The sequence below is a fragment of the Corythoichthys intestinalis genome, chromosome 1 (genome assembly GCF_030265065.1).
Source record: "Corythoichthys intestinalis isolate RoL2023-P3 chromosome 1, ASM3026506v1, whole genome shotgun sequence".
Lineage (NCBI taxonomy): Eukaryota > Metazoa > Chordata > Actinopteri > Syngnathiformes > Syngnathidae > Corythoichthys > Corythoichthys intestinalis.
Window position 1 is genome coordinate 45,274,494 of NC_080395.1, and position 17,920 is coordinate 45,292,413.

The 17,920-nt window shown below is 37.1% G+C and overlaps 1 long non-coding RNA gene across 1 annotated transcript in view; it reads left to right on the top strand.

Moving 5' to 3' along the window:
• LOC130912788 (uncharacterized) overlaps positions 1 to 17,920 on the top strand; it is an 82,431-nt gene that overhangs the window by 11,828 nt on the left and 52,683 nt on the right. The window contains exon 4 of the long non-coding RNA XR_009062645.1: positions 3,097 to 3,231. This is a non-coding gene — a long non-coding RNA (uncharacterized LOC130912788). The remainder of the gene's footprint in view (positions 1 to 3,096; positions 3,232 to 17,920) is intronic.

Genomic DNA, 17,920 nt, shown 5'->3' on the forward strand with positions numbered 1-17,920 from the left:
TTTGTTTCTGAATGCTAAAGACTTGCACTTTTGAACTAATTCATTATTTTTTTTCAAGCTTTTTATCTGAGTTTGTTCTACATAATAAAATGTCTGAGTGAGTGCTCGTCCGAGACTGGTGATTCCATACATTTTGCTATGGGTTGTATAAATGTTTGGGTGGTTTCAGTTAAAGCAGACACTGTATTTTCATCTGTGCGATTTTGACAACGATCAGATCACCTTTGATGGTAATTTTATGCAGAAATGTGAGAAATTCTATAAGGTTCAGATACTTTTTCATACCACTGTATTGCACTCCTCAGCCTCCCCTGTAAGGTCTATTCAGGGTCATGCAAGAGCATGGGTCCAGTTTGGTGGGTTCATTTTTGCATCTCTACTTTTTGCAGATGATGTGATTCTGTTGGCTTCATACAGCTGTGAGCTTCAACTTTCAATACAGCAGTTTGTGGCCTAGTGTTAAACGGTTGGGATGAATATCAGCACCGCTAAATCTGAGACCATGGCCCTCAGTTGGAAACAGGTGAAATGGTCTTTCGATGTCACAGATGAAGTCCTGTTTTAGTGAAGAATGACTAACCCAGAAAAAATATTAAGCAAGTTATGCACATGATTGAGCTGTTATGTCCGTGTGTCACGCATTTATTTGGTTTCGCGCTGTCTGCTGTGAAAATTTTTACATGCAGTGAGCACACCAGTCTTTCCTTGTTTCCCACTTTAGTAACAGTGAAGCCCAGCACTACATATCTCTGGTCTTAGCATTCGGGAGACTTTACTTTCTTTCATTATATCGGTCTCTCTCTGTCTTTATTTTAATTCCATTTAAATATTTGTTCACATTGTCTTTCTGGGATTTATTCAGTGCACTTCATATCACCCGCTCTGTGCTGTGTGTGCCCATGCTTGGGACATAACAACTCTACACATAGAGTTAATACTCGTGGCACAAAAAAATAAAGAAATCGTCTTCTACATTCATGATTGGCCATCATTGCTCACAACTCTGTCTAAATCTGTGTTAGTGAGCATTTCTCCTTTGTCGAGATAGGTAACCCATCTCATAGGTGTGGCATATTAAGGTGCTGATTAGACAGCATAATTTTTGTATTCTGCCTTAATGCACAGTTATAAATATACAAATGCCCTTAGAAGATGGATGTATTTTCTTCTGAAAACTCATGAGCTCAATTGGCGCTTCATGTTGATGGAAGGCTTCAGGTGTAACCTAATGCAAGTGCTACGTGCAAGCTAAGTCCAGCAAGTGCTGTCATCATGGTGGTGGCCTGCCGAAAAGCCTGACTTTTAAGGCCGAATGATTGCTAATAAAACATGTGATTGAGAGGAGAAGAGAGTGAGAACCATAAACAAGCAGGATTGTGCCCTTTAATTTCACCGTCTCCAGAGAATTGCTTTTGCTGTGCCTCAGAGTGAGTCCCACACACAAGCAGTTTAGTTGTCTGCCCAAGGACTGAAATTTAATTTAGCCCCTGTGTTGTCAGTGTGCGTGGGTGCGTGCGCACAAAAACACGTGTGCTAGTGTGTTGCGTCTATCTCTGGCTTTGTTTGCATGAGTCAGTTCAGAGCACAAAACTTGCTTTGCATGAAGTATAGGCCTATCTGTTTTTGTGTGCTTTCTTATTCTCATGTGATTTAATCATTTTACACATGTTGTTAGAAAACTGTCTCACTCTACAGTTGCACAGCAGTGTTTGTTTACTCTCTGCTCTGTTGCGTTTGGATTTTAATGTTTCTTCAGTGTTTGAGCACTTGATGTGTTATCATTATGCTACCTGTAAACCAGCAGCCCGTTTTAGCCGTCGGTAGTTGCAGAACTTTCTGCAGTAATCTGTATACTGTATGCTAATTGCATGTTGGAAAGTACACCAGTTGAATTGTTCAGGTTGGTTGCCTTGGTTTTCACTAAGTTTTTGTGTGTTTATGGTACAGGTTCCTGATGAAAGCCCGGAGCATAGGCATATATCAGAGCTCCAGCACTAATAAAAGGCCAGCAAGCTTTGCTCCTCTCCTTCTGGGAACGGCACCGCTTTTTTACAGCTTGTCTGACAGCAAGATAAAGTGCCCTTCCAATTAGAAAAATATTTGGCCGCATACCTACCGACAGCAATTGTAGGTATTTATTTTCCACGCCATTTGATCAGGAATCCTCGTTATTTTCACAGGGAGCTTTCGTATCACCGCACCTTGGGCATGCACATGTTAATGTGGTCCCCATCATTTCACCCCAATGCAGTATAAAGAAACATGCCTGGTATTATTTTGGTGTCTTTCTTCTTTTTTCCGTGGAAGGGTTGGGCTGTACCCATGTTATGTTTTGGCGTGAGTTTGGGAGCGAGACTGTGTTTGTTTTATATTTCATTCCGTATGAAGGGATTCATGCTGTTCTCGCTCTCTCCCTCTCTGCGTTTGGGTTGATGTCATCCTTGTTGCCCTTGTCATCCATCTATGCCTCAGAGATATGTGCATGTACATATACTTAGGTGCTGATGCTATATGGTCCCTATGTTTAAGAATACTGCAGATGTTTTTCCTCCCGTTTTTCCAGAGAGTGCATTAAAATTAAATTCTCTCTTGTTGTTTTGAAAAGAGGCACACGTAAAAAATAATTGGCTAGAGGAGAGAACAAAGGGCTGGCTCCTCTCTTTTCCCCGCACACCCCAGCCAGGCATTAATACCAAGCGTGCTGTATTGTTCCGCTGTCTGCAGCCATCCCCCTAGCCAGACACTCAGCTCTGGAGAAGTCACTTTTAATGTCTGATAATCAAGGTGAATTTTCAAAAAGCTGCCATTTTCAAATGATGGTGTATATATTATGTGTGGATGGGAGTTCAGGAGCAGAGAGCTCCACTCAAAGGCTTGGGTCAGCTTTGCAAAGTGTAAGAGAGACACCTAATGTTCACAGCATGAACTGCAGGGCATCATAGCTGAGTAGGTGCCAGCTAGAAAACACTGCTGGGTTTAGATAATTATTAGTATATGATTTGTCTGCTGTGGGCCTTTCTAACTGCTGCACTGATTTAACTTTACAGTATGGACAATATTGCAGCCTCTCTGTGTGTGTCTCCTTTGTCTCTACAGAGAAAGGCGCTACTCCGCAACATTATTGGGGAAACCAAGCAGTCAGCAGCAGAGCAGTAGAGCTCCATTTCCCCGCCACAGGCCACAGACTCTTCTCCTCGCTCCTCCCACTGCTCCGCACACCCCCACCTCTCGGTATGATTATTTCTCCTTCGCTCCACCGCCCCATTATATTCCAGGTCCGCAGTTATCCCGCTCTGTTGTCATTTTTCATGGTATGTATTTCCCTGTGTGCAGCCATGCACATTTGCTCTGAGCCTGTGCAATATGTTAAGGATGTGGGAATATGCAGTGTACAGAATGTAATGAGTGTATATTTATTTTCTTTGAGGAAAAAGGGGGGACTCTCACCATGTATCTTAACAAACATGACTGCTGTGCATGCACTCACCTCCAAGGCTTTTTTACTCACCCGGGAAACAAAATTATAAATCTGAGGCAGACACAGTTGTTTTTCTTGCTATGACTGCTAAAATCTTGCCTGGTATTTTGGGCCAGCATACATTTTGCTAGTACAAATATGCAGGCGTTCTTTGTATGTGTGGCATTTGAAGCAGACAATGGTACAAGCCTTTATTATATAAATATGTATATATATTAGGGCTGTCAAAATTATTGCGTTAATGGGCATTAATTAACTTTTTTAATTAATCACGTTAAAATATTTGACGCATTTAACGCACATGCCCCGCTCAAACAGATTAAAATGACAGCAAAGTGTCATTTCCACTTCTTACTTGTGTTTTTTGGGTGTTTTGCCGCCCTCTGCTGGCGCTTGGGTGTGACTAATTTTATGGGTTTCAGCACCATAATTATTATTGACATCAACAATGGCGAGCTACTAGCCTGGTACTCCAGACTCACCGCTGTTCCAGCTATTGAGTCTGGCCACCATTAAGCGGATAAAATTTCCAGGGCGGAGCAAGCCACAGCAAACAGACAGCGGAATGGACCAATCAGCGACGGGCGGGACGAGGGACTTGCGCGCGGAAGTAAACATACGAGGAGAGCGGAGTTTATTCAACATGGCTAGTGCGAGACAGACTGTTGTCAATGACTTGTGTCGTTTTTTTGGGGGGGTAATTTAAAACTGATTTTACCATGGATTGGAACATATTCTCGGCTCTCCTGTTCGCCATCTGTGTTGTAGTGGAGACGGCTCCCGACGCGGAAGAGTGAAGTTGCTCGTTAAGAACACGTCATGCAAATAAACGAATCTGATTTGTTGATTGATTTTGTACTTGCTCGAGTGGCCGTGCATGGGCTGGGTCCCAGACTATTCTCTCAGTGTTTGAAAAACACAGGGAGAACAGTCTGGCCGTGCCAGGCAAGCAAGCTACTAGTTTATTTTTTTATTGAAAATATTACAAACTTTATTAAAACGAAAACATTAAGAGGGGTTTTTATATAAAATTTCTATAACTTGTACTAACATTTATCTTCTAAAGAACTACAAGTCTTTCTATCCATGGATCGCTTTAACAGAATGTTAATAATGTTAATGACATCTTGTTGATTTATTGTTATAATCAACAAATACAGTACTTATGTAAAGTATGTTGAATGTATATACACTTGTCTTGTGTCTTACCTTTTCATTCCAACAATAATTTACAGAAAATAACGGCATATTTTATAGATGGTTTGAATTGCGATTAATTACAATTAATTAATTTTTAAGCTGTGATTAACTCGATTAAAAAATTTAATCGTTTGACAGCCCTTATATATATATATATATGTAAATAAAGATAGTTTTGGATGTAAGCTATGCCTCCATACACCATCCAGCCGTCCACCATCAATGTTCAATATCAGTTATCCTCAACAGGGTTGAAGGTTTGGCAACGGGGACATTTGGGCAGGGTCCCCCGTGGATGGGCCGCCAGTCAATCACAGCACCAAAGCATCATAATACTTGCCAATGAAACACAGCAACACTCTCAAAAGAGACTCAGTGCAGGAAAGGAATTAAAAAATCTGCCTTTTGAAGTCATAATTAGTGGGCACCATTAAAACTGAGATGGCCACTATATATTTTCAGTTTTGACCAGTTGACTCAGCTACTGTATTTGTTGGAGGGAACTCACAGAATGCACTTTCAAGTAGGGCTGCAACTATCGATTATTTTAGTAGTCGATTAACCGATTAACTAGTTAGTTCGAATAATCGGGTGAAATAATGGGGTGAAATCGATTAACTAGTTAGTTCGAATAATCGATTAATCAGATAAGGAACATAAAAAATTAAAATACCTAAGCAGGGCCTCAAACTGTATAAAAAAAATTTTAAAAAAAGATTCTATGTACAACAAAAGAACAATTGGCTAACTTACATTAGCAAAGGCCCACTAGCTTAAATGCTATAAAACGCTAACTTTTTTGTTTTTTTTAAAAATGCTCTTAACAAATGGTTCAGACACATATTCCTACAAAAAGTGGCTAAATTTTCCTATGAACTAAATAACGAATGCATTAAAAAAAAAAACATTAGCTCAAACAAAAACTTGGCCTATGTTGGTCTTAACATGGAGCAGCTGGATTCATGTGAAATGAGGCAGACTAGAGGGCAGTGTATCCACCCAAATCAATAAAACAAAATACACTTTCAAAATTAACCATTACAACGCCACTTTAATTAAACGGATACTCGAATCAGCAAAGTTGAATTAGAATCTTTTTTTCTAATCGAATAATCGAGTTAATCAATTAATCGTTGCAGCACTACTTTCAAGCAAGGACCGCTAGCTTCTGTACTACTTACTACCCTGTTGACTGGTCGGCAGTCAGTCACAGGTCACATACAGCGAAAGAAAACCATTCACTCACTCATTCACACCATCACTGTGTGAGGACTGAATCCAGACAAGCTACAGCAAAATAATGCAAATGTATTACTTAGCTGAGATGTATGAATGTAGTAATTGATATACATGTTTAGTGTGTGAGTTTCAAAGATAGCATTATTTTATTTTAGTATCTTGAATGAGGTGTCAAGCTAAATGCAAGCTAAGTCCAAACACTTTGCAAATAGAAAAAAGCACGAACCCCAATTGCAAACGGTTTGCAAAAGAAAAAAAAAGCACGAATGCAAACTGCTACTACCCAATTCCTAAAGTGCGATTGCAAATAGGCAAAATCACGAACCCCAATTGCCACAACACGAATACAAATAGCTCGCAAAACGAATGTATAAAGCCACAGCACAACTGCAAAAAGCCACAGCACGCCTGCAAGTTAAAAAAGATTAACCTATTAAAGAGTATAAATATCTCAAATGATAGCAGTATAAACGACAATTTTTTTACAGCACAAACGATTGACATCATTTTATATAAATTTGCATCTGAAGGGGATGCAACTTCACGGAGGTCCGTTCAGATGGCCACAAAGCACAAATAGCTATATACAAGGTGTCGTCCTTTTTATTTTATTTTTTTACTTCCAGGTCGTCCTCTTGCAGTCGTGCTGTGGCTACTTGCCTTAATGCTGTGGCTTTTTGCAGTCGTGTTGCAAGCCATTTTGCATTCGTGTTGTTGGGGATCGTGTTGTGGCAGTTTGCATTTCTGCTTTTTTCTTTTGCAAAGCGTTTTCAACTGGGGTTCGTGTTTTTTTTCTATTTGCAAAATGTTTGGACTTTGCATTTCGCCTGACACCTCTCAGGCACCATAGATCTCAGACATTTAGTGTGTAACGTTTTGGCAACCGAGTGGAGACACCCAGTAACCCTGTAAAATACACCAATAGAATTCCAGGAATTGTGTGCTAGAAGCAGTATTTTGTAAGGTAAATTCACCAAATTAAAAAAAAAAAAAAAAGTATATTTCCTAATTTCCTCTTATGCTGAGAAAAAAAAGTATTAGATACTGCATAATCAAGGCTAATGATAAAATACAGACACTTTTTCAATACTTCTTTTATAGCAGTTTTGTACACTTTGGAAGTTTCGAGATCAGTGATTGCAGCTACAGTAAATCACATATACCATAGCTGTAAGCGCTAACATAGATAAAAAAAATACTGCAGGTCCAGGATGTGCCTCTAGCATGGTTCCTGTCATGTCTGTGTAAATACTGCCAAACAACAACATGAAACTCAATTTTCATCCTTTTGTCTTGATTCCTAAAAATGTGCACAAATGAATTCGTCTTCACGAACACAGCGTGGTATCGTACCCCAGCATTTACACCTGCTACACCTGGTATCCCGCCTTGATGTAACATTGTTTATGAATAACTTGCCTTCAGTGTGATTGCATAATAATCGAGCAAATCAAATGTGCGAGTGCTCGATTTGTTCCCAATAGCAGAGATTGTGTTATTTTTCCCTGAGTGGTTGGAGGGCATGCTTTCAAAGTGTTGATCTCAGCTGTGGTGCAGAATAAAGACAGAGGAAAGAGCCACAGGCGGTCTGATGTAAGGATGTAGTGCGAGAGAGAAGATAGTGTTACTGATGTGGCTCGCTGCCAGGCTGGGCACTGTGCCCACGAGGAGGCAGCACCGACTGTGGCAAAGAGATGCGCAGACAGGAACAGGCCTACAATCCCAAGTGTGAAAGAAAGGTGAGGGTGACTGGCAGGAGTCATTTAGTCAATATTTTCATGCGAAGTAGTCAGGTTATGACGCAGCCATTGTGTAGTGGGAACATTGGAGAGTAAGACAATGTTGTGTCAGTGTTTTTTATATATGCCACGGGTTGTTTCAGAAATGGAAGTTTGTTTAGCTACCATAATTTTGAATAAAGAACCATTTTTATTAGTGGGGGGGGGGGGGGGGGTGGCTTCTTATATTTTAGAAAAAAAAATGTTTTTGAATAATCGGTTTTTGTCATATTCACAGTTTGATTATTCTTCTATTATTCTTATTATTCTATTCGATTATTCTTTTCTATGGTTAAGTCTGCTTTGACTTGTGAGCGCAAACTTGAGATACAAGCACTCTATGGTGGCTCACTCACTTTAAGTAGTAGTAATTTGGCAAACAGCAAAAGAAAAATAAATTAATTAAACTATTTACACTATTTAATCCTAATCCTGATTGAAATCTACTGTCGAGGTTAACACGTCATATGTTCCGTGCCAAAGCCAATCACTTACGACTTTTGCATTTCTTCATGGGGAGTATAGTGGGCGGGGGGCAGCTTGACTGTGAATTCCAAGATGGTAGACAAGTTTAAAAAGATGAATTATTAAGTTGGCCTTGAAAGATTAGTTAAATCTTCCAAAAATAATGGGTCTTTGAAAATGGTTGACATTAAATGAGATATAAAACCTGCCCAAAGAAAGTTCATGCTAGCTTAATGCTAACACACAATGAAAAAAAAACGTTGACAGAGTCACGATTATCATATATTGTTGTGGTTTTATAATTCTCTAAACAAAAGAAGGATAGTATAGGCGGAATAAACCGTTGAGCAACACATGTAGACAGATAAAAGAACAATACTCGCAGGCAGAAGACTTAAATTAGGTCAACTCATGGTCACAGCAATTTGACCCTAACGCCAAAGTGACCAAATGTCCTCTTTTGCCCGGACAAGTTCTCTTATTACGTGCCCTCCGGAGCATCCGGCCGGGTTTAATAAATTCATGAAAATTTCCGGTTTTTATGATTTATAATTTGAAGAGAATCCCTCCGGCCGCTAGGGGGCAGCGCCTGCCTGCGTTGACGTGGCTCCGACTGGTAGGGGCGGGAGAAGGAGTAGATCTTCTTCTTCTTTTTTTTAGTAGTTTGCCCTTTGTTTCATGGGGAATTACCACCAACTACTGCCGGTTTGGCGAGAGATCAGACTACAATAAGGAGTTCTGAAAGACTTAGCTCCATACACCTTTCTGTAAGTTTATCTCCTGTTAATGTTGATCACGTGTCTTCTGTTGTATATAAGGTTATATGTGTACACAGAGATGCAGTACATTGTATGAGTCTTGCAATTGTTCTACGTTAGTTTATTTGGTTGAATTCTAGTATTGTAAATAGGTGTGTTTCTTTTGAATTTTTTTTTTTTTTCACGATAAATACGTATATAATGGCAACTGTTGACTTCTGTCGGAGATTTGTACTGGTGTAATCTGTAAAATCCTGTTTGGTGTCACATCTTTGTGCTGCCGATGATTGTAAACTTTTATAGCAAAGTCTGATTTTGCCTTGGCTCCCGTACTCGCTAATAGGGTAGCAATCAGTGAGCTCAGCCACGCTAGGCATTATGGGCAATGTAGTTTTGAACTGCTGCGTTTGAAAACATGCTGATTGAATAGCTTGTCAGTTTATTTCGGTCATTGTTTGCGTACAATCTAGAACATTGAATGAGAATAAAAATTGAGTGGGAATAACAATTTGTCATTATTATATTATTATATTATTATTTTTTAATCACTATTCGTTTATAAATAAAGCCTGTTGAGTAAAAAAAAAGTGGGTGATATAGGCATCTTTGAGTGACCCTCGAGTAAAATTCAAGTATCTCGAGGCCGGGCCGAGTGTCCTCTTTTTTGGAAATCAAAATATGGTAACCCTATCTTAGACTTCACCATCAGTTGACTGGACAGCTCTTACAGACATTGGGGCCGGGTATAGGCAGAGCGTTGTGCAGCTTTCACTGCTATAAACTCAAACACACGTTGCGTTCAAACGCCGGATTTGGAAAAGGACGCAGGTTTTACTGCATACAAGCAGGCAGGATTGTCTCGAGTGATTTGGTCGAGCATTCAAGGTAATTATTATATAAAATAACACCATGCATGCACTTTGAAACATTGTGAAAAAAATTAAGTGAAAAAAATTAGCATAAATTTAGCTTGAAATATTTACGTAAAATAAATGATAACTGCCCAGTTTTTTGCTTTTAACCAAGAATCTAAAATATTTTACGTTCATATCTATAGAAATTCTGGAATTTACGCATTAATGTACAAGAACTTTCAACTTAAAAAGCTCTTCGTGTTGTGATGGTCGCCATCTTGTATCCATACACAATTGAGTAACATTAGCTTGAAATATTTACATAAAATGAATGATAACTGCCCGTTTTTTTTTTTTTTTCTTTTAACCAGGAATCTAGACTTTCATGTTCATAGTCTATCCTTTGACTCACTGGAAGCCAGTGTAGCGATTTCAAAACCGGTGTAATGTGGTCCAGCTTCCTTGTATTTGTGAGGACTCTGGCTGCAGCATTCTGTACTAGCTGCAGCTTCCTGACTGATTTTTTATCAAGACCTGTAAATATACCGTGGCAGTAGTCCAATCTGCTGAAAATGAATGCATGCATAAGTTTTTCCATGTCTTGTTGAGTCAGAAGCCCCTTAATTCTGGTTATATTTTTTAGGTGGTAATAAGCGGATTTAGTGACGGACTTTAGATGGCTATCAAATTTTAGGTCTGAGTCAATAATTACGCCAACGTTTCTGACTTGATTTGTAGCTGAAAGTGACATTGTGCTAAGTTGCCTGCTTATCTTTGACCTTTGCTTTTTTGGCCCAAAAATGATCACCTCTGTCTTCTCCACATTTAACTGGAGAAAATTCTGGCACATCCATTCATTGATTTGATGAATGCATTTACTCAGGGAGACTAAGGGACTATAATCATGTGGGGACACAGAAATGTACAGTTGTGTGTCATCTGCATAGGCGTGATAGGAGATGTCACACTGTTCCATTATCTGAGCTAACGGAAGCATATAGATGTTAAATAAGAGTGGTCCAAGAATTGACTCTTGAGGGACTCCACACGTGAATTTGGTTCGTTCTGACTGATAGTTTCCAATTGACACAAAGAAATCCCTATCATGTAAATAGGATGTGAACCACTGAAGAATAGTGTCAGTAAGCCCTACCCACTGTTCCAATCTGCTGAGTAGTATGTTGTGATCAACTGTGTTGAATGCGGCGCTGAGATCCAATAGTAACAGAACAGATGATTTGCCTGCATCGGTATTCTGACGAATATCATTTAGGACTTTGATAAGCACGGTCTGGTGCTGTGTTGTGGCTGAAATCCAGACTGAAATGAGTTAAAAAGACTGTTTTGCATCATAAAAGTCTGGATCTGTTCGAACACAACCCTTTCGATAATTTTCCCCAGGAATGTCAGATTTGATATTGGCCTGTAATTGCTAATGGTTGAGGCATCCAGATTAGGTTTTTTTAGGTGAGGTTTTATTACTGCAGTTTTTAAAGTCTGTGGAAACTCTCCTGTTTGGAGAGAAGTATTTATAATCTGAAGTATGTCTGGGGCTATGCAATGAAAAACAGTTTTGAAAAAGTTTGAAGGAAGGATGTCAAGGCAGCATGTTGTGGGCTTTAATTTTGACACAATTTCTGTTAAAGTGGCATAGTCCAAGAGGCTAAACTGTCTAAGATTGACGTGGGGGACATTTTGGGAGGCATTTAGTGTAACAATTGTTAATCTGGAGTTGCACACAGTCTGTCTAATCTTTAGTACTTTGTGTGTAAAGAATGCTGCGAAATCATTACAGGACACCTCAGATGCCAATTCCTGTGGTATTGATGCTTGTGGGTTTGTCAGTTTGTCAACAACAGAAAATAGTGTTCGAGTATTGTTGGTGTTTCTACTAATGATCTTTGAAAAATATGACTGTCTAGCATTTTTCAGTTCCTGGTTGTATTTGCGAAGACTCTCTATGTAGATATCATAAAAAACACAAATGATCAGGTGATTTTCGGACAACTGCCCATTTTTGGGCAAAAAAGATTAGTAATTTAAACATTTCTCCGTCCATACAAAAATAAAATCACATTTTATGTGTTTTTATTTTATGTAACATTTCAATCTAAAAACGACGAGGAGCAGATAGCCTGCAAGATGTGCTGAGGCAATAGCAACATTGGAATTAAACCTAAATAAGTTGTGATTGTATATGGAAAAATGCAAATGTTGCTTTTGTTGAGTAACATTAAGATGATTCTGTATGCTTTCAAGTATTAAGTTTCTGATGTGAAAATTGAGTGTTTTATTAGCTGTTGATATAATACTAAAAAAAAAAAAAGTCACCATTTCCGGCAAAAACTTATATGATATGTTAAATATTGCTATTGATCCTGAAAATATAGGTGATTATCTCTGGTGGGTTTTGCGCATGTAGCGTAAAATTTGAGAAATGTATAGCCATTTTCAGTTTTGTTATATTAAAAAATAATTAATCTGGGTTTTATTAGGTAACGACTTTGGATTTTTTTTATGTCGCTGCTCATGGAGACTCATATACGCCTAAAGGAGGTGCCTGTTCTTGTTTTAGGTCGCTAGCGGCTTTGGTTTTGAAAATATTTGAATTTTAAGTTTTTGAAAATATGGATCGGCCTCGAGCCCCATGTCCCGTCAATTTATAGTGAAGTCTGTTTGTGGATTATTAAAAGTTTTATATGGGAGACATAGAATATTCTATAATTATCTTATAGCACTTATATAAAGTGCAACGTTTGTTCTTAAATATGTTAATAATATCCTTGATCTCTTATATAATCAGCTACCTGACAGTTCTTTAGGTCATGCAGCACACTTTTCCAATATATAATATCTTTGCGCACTATTTCGGCGAATACTTTTTCAACGCAACACAAATGTTATCTTTATGCTTTGTATGCATTTACATAATATTTGCCTTTCAACATACTGTATTATCATTAGCACACCCTCTCTCTGCGTTCTTAAAATATTCCACACACCCCTCAGCATAGTTCCGCATTGTAGACAGGCCGTCAGGATAAAATAAATAGGCTGCAGTTAATTATGGAAAGCCAGCTCTGGCTTTGCTGCAGTGATTTATGAAGCGTGTGTATGTATTGTGCAATACATTTTTCTTACTTTATTTTAAATCTGTCTTTCAATTAATTTCGCCACAAACATCTCAATGATGTGCAAGAGGGCTTTGTTAATGAGACCACTGAGGTGAAACAAAAAACGCAGGACAAGAGCTTTTCCAGGTTCACGTCCCAACCGTGTCTTGTACTAAATTATAGTGTTGGTCGAACACAATCCGTTTCGGGACATGCGTTAATCTCTGATTTCCAATGGTAATGCAATACATTGCAGAGTCAAACTGCTGCCATCATAAAACATTTCTTTAGTACAGGCACTGTTTTGGATTTTATACTGAAGTTCATACAAGTCCAAAAATACAAAGCTTCATGATAAAATGACACTTAAACTTTTGACGATGGCGTAGTTCAAGTTGTATGTAGTGCTTGATGATATCTATAGGTGGTAATAAACCTTTTTCGGGAAGGGGGGGGAGAGCATTAATTACTCACAGATTTCACCTATTTTTGACAGAGCGACCCTTCAATGTGTATTTTTTTTTTTTTTTTTTTTCAAGTTGGTATTGTAATGCATTAAACCTTACTGTTGTGTTGTCCTTCAATAAAACATCCAGACTTTCAATCTTGCAACAACATAATGCCATAAGGCTCCTACTGAATTAAAGAACAGGTATTGTTTTATGACTCTGTTATTAGATACGAGTAGTTCAGATCTCCACGAGAGTTTATCAATTAATTCTTAATATATTTTTAGCAATTTAAACTGGTTAATGGTGTAAGAAAATTAGGGGTGGGACTTGATTTTAAAAGAATTATTAATTGATTAGAGACTTTGTAGTTAGTTAATCTTGATTAATCATATTTCAATTGTATATGATTTTACTGGATCAATTGTATAGGGTTTTACTGGACGAATGAGTGAAATAATATACTCTGGAAAATTAATAGTGCCATATGTTCCTCAATTTTCTCCGACAAAGCCAACAATGTGCACTGTAAAAAACAACCTATAGAATTTACTCAATAAAATTGAGGTAACAATTTACACTGTTTGATAGTGTAAATTTGACCAAATTTACTTTAAAAATTGGGTCAAATTTACACTATCAAACTGAGTATAAATTGCTACCTCTTTTTTTTTTTCACAATTTACTTTAAAAATTGGGTAAAATTTATACTATCAAACTGAATGTAAATTGTTACCTCAATTTTGTTGAGTAAATTCTATAGGTTGTTTTTTACAGTGCACATTGTTGGCTTTGTTGGAGAAAATTGCAGAACAGATGGTACTATTAATTTTCCAGAGTATAAACCGTTTTAAAATATGCCATTCATTGAAGGTGCGCCTTTTTCTCCGACGCGCCTTATAGTGCAGAAAATACAGTAATTGCAATACAAAAAAGTAAAAACCTAAAAGATAAAATTAAGGCAAAGACATTGTCCTGATCAATTGCGTCCCAGCAGAAGGAATCTTTTTTTTTAGTAGTTAGGTGTTTCTAACACTTAACTTGAGGAAGACATATCACTCAAATGATCAGAGTTAGGAAAGTCATCTGCCATTTTATTTTGCCCATCTGGCCCAAATTGATAAGTCTTCACTGGTGTTCTGACACGTTCTGGCTGGCACTCCTAAAGTTACCTTCGGCAACAAGGACCACGGGTATAACTGACGTCAATTCATCCCAAAATGGCAGCGCTTATGAGCTGTGTTTGAACATAATTTTCTCTGTTATCATTGTTAAAATAATTTGTGATTTGCATTTTTTTGATTTTTTTTTTTTTTTTTTTTTTTTTTTTTTGATTTTTTTTTTTTTTTTTACAACAATTTTAGGACTTTTTTTAATTGTTATTATTTAGTAGACAAAAAAGCAAATTGCACATCTTTGTTTTTCTGGAATTACATCATATAACCCACATTTTCTTCATATCAAGGTATCTTTTTTGCTGAAATGCACTGATTTAACTGGATTCCTCTATTTCAGTAACTGTTAGCTGAGTTAATGTTAGCATCAATTGGGCTTTGTCAAATGTTCCATGTTTATTTTTTAATTTGTTAAATCTTTTGTAATCAATTAGTTAAAGTCCCACTCCTAGTAAGAATAACATACCACGTGACTAATAGTATTGATTTGTGAATAAAATGTAAAAATGACCATAGCTGGAAATACAAAGTCACAGTTTGAAAGGCACGATATGTGGTAATTTATCTTGTCAAGGTTAACCCTTGAGAGTCGAAGGACGCGCCGGCGCGTCCTCAGCGCACGTCGTCTTTGAAGCGCCCTCACGTTTTAAATACGTCACCCACATGCCGTTGGTTGGTCTCGTTTTAAAGTGCGGAAGTTGCGGTTTACTCTCGTTATTAGTTGAAGTCAATCGACCAATTAAAACGTGAGATATTGTCATTTAAGTTTTATAGTTTTATTGTCCTCTCAAAAAAACATTAAAACGCTGCATGGATCATTTGTTTGTGTCTATATTTCCATCATTTCTTGTCCTTTTTCAAAACGGAAGCTCCATGAAAAAAACACAAATCAAACGAACCCTTTCGAAGTCACAGTGGACGCACTAAATGCGTTTTTTAAATAAATATAACTGCCATGCGAGGTTCCACCGAACGAGAGGGAGGAGTGTTCTGAAGCAGCGAGGTGGCGAGCCGACGGCCGTTTGGATCGAGCAGCGACTTTGTGTGACTTTGAGAATGAACGGAAAACTAAATTTAGCGCAAGCAATTGTGCTATTTGATCAACTTGAGGAAGAGGATGGTCCAAATTCGTCATCATCGTCTTCTTTGGAAGAGTCCTCGAGTGAAGATAGTGACGTATTTGAACACGTGGGTGACGCCATCGACGAGCAGAGGTAAGCAAACTCACTTTTTTTTTTTTTAGGCTGGAAAAAGTTTCTTTTGAAAGTTTCTTTTGATATTGCAAGACAAAGTTAATTTTGATGCAATATAAGTGTGTGTTTGTGTATATAATAATAAAATGTGCATATCAGATCAAAGTCGTACGTGAACTGTGTGTATCCAAGGCAGGAATTTATAATTGTGGTGATCTTCTTTCTATATGAAGATTAGGGATGTAGCACATATTCAGCTATGGTATTCTTTCTATTGTCATACATATAGATTTCCAATATTATTTATTGCTGTATATATTTTTATTTTATACTTTATTATTTTCATAAATACTGACTTTTTTTCATGTACATTTATAGTGACAGTGAAAGTAAAGTGAAATGAAAATGGAAGGGTGGAAAGAGGACCAACACCCCAGGGAAGTGTGGGCTGTGTGATGTCGCCCTGTTTCGAATTCCAGGACGAAACTGCTTTTCGGAGTGGCATGCCTGAAAAAAATTTAACTTGTTTATTGTAAATATTTTTGAAAATACTCCCCCCCCCCCCCCCAATGTTATATATATATATACATTTTTTCCCACAATCAGTCTTCTCAATTTGTGTATATAAATGTGTGTTCAAGAAGCTTGATTGTGTGTACATAGTTTTCATCAGGTGATGGGCCGCAATACCTAAACTCATAAAGAGATGGCCTCTAAACACTTTTTGTGTTAGATGGTATATATTTTTTCACTGTTCGGTCTGCTGTATATAACCTGTTTTGACTAGAGCATGTATAAAGGCAAAAAACGCCTATGCTATACCTGCTGTTTATGTTGAATTGTCAAATATAAGACTATTTATTCTAAATTTTTTTGGTTGAATGTTCATCCTAACATGTTGAATAAATATTACAAAGTTTCAAAATGGTTCGTTACGCATGTTTGGTTGTCAATTGGACATCAAAATTAAAAATTTTGACAAAACGATTGTGGAATTTTTGGTCTTTTTGGGCCCAAAATGATGATTTATAATTGGTCAGTGACGGAAACAACAGTTTGGACATGAAGTTCAAGGTGTCACAAAAAAAGGGACCAAACCAGGCCACCGTAAACAATTCTTTCTTTGAAATATAAAGGCAACTTCAAAGGCATGCAAAATCAGACAAAATAGGCCCAGACCTTAAAGGGTTCAAGCTGTCACAAATCAAGCTTTAGATCTAGAGATGAAGTTAACCCTTTCACACCTGAGCCTATTTTGTATTTGTATTTTGCATTCCTTTGTATTTCAAAGAAAAAAATGTTCACAATGGCCAGATTGGGTCCCTTTTTTCAGGATACCATAACTTTCATGTCCAAACAGTTGTTTTCTTCAATGACCAATTATAATCAACATTTTGGACCCAAAAAGAAAAAATAATCAAAAAAGTTTGTCAAAATTTGGAATATATATGTCCCATATGTCCAAACATGCTCAATGAAACGTTTTAAAGCGTGATAATATTTATTACACTTGTTAGGATAAACATTCAACTGAAAAAACAAGATTGAATAGTTTTATATATGATAATTCAACAAAAATAGTAGGTATGGTCAAAGGTGTTTTTGTCCTTTCTACATACTATGGTCAAAACAGGTTATATACAGGAGACCAACAGTGCAAAAGTGTGAGTATACAGTGTGTGTATATATACACACACATATATATATATATATATATATATATATATATATATATATATATATATATATATATATATATATATATATATATATATATATATTAGGGCTGTCAAACGATTAAAATTTTTAATCGAGTTAATTACAGCTTAAAAATTAATTAATCATAATTAATTGCAATTAATCGCAATTCAAACCATCTATAAAATATGCCATATTTTTCTGTAAATTATTGTTGGAATGGAAAGATAAGACAAGATGGATATATACATTCAACATACGGTACATAAGGACTGTATTTTTTTATTATAACAATAAATCAACAAGATGGCATAAACATTATGAACATTCTGTTAAAGTGATCCATGGATAGAAAGACTTGTAGTTCTTAAAAGGTGAATATTAGTACAAGTGATAGAAATGTTATATTAAAACGCCTCTTAATGTTTTCGTTTTAATAAAATTTGTAAAATTTTCAATCAAAAAATAAACTAGTAGCCCTATTCTGTCCTCAATGTGTGTGAGTACACAAATTGACAGA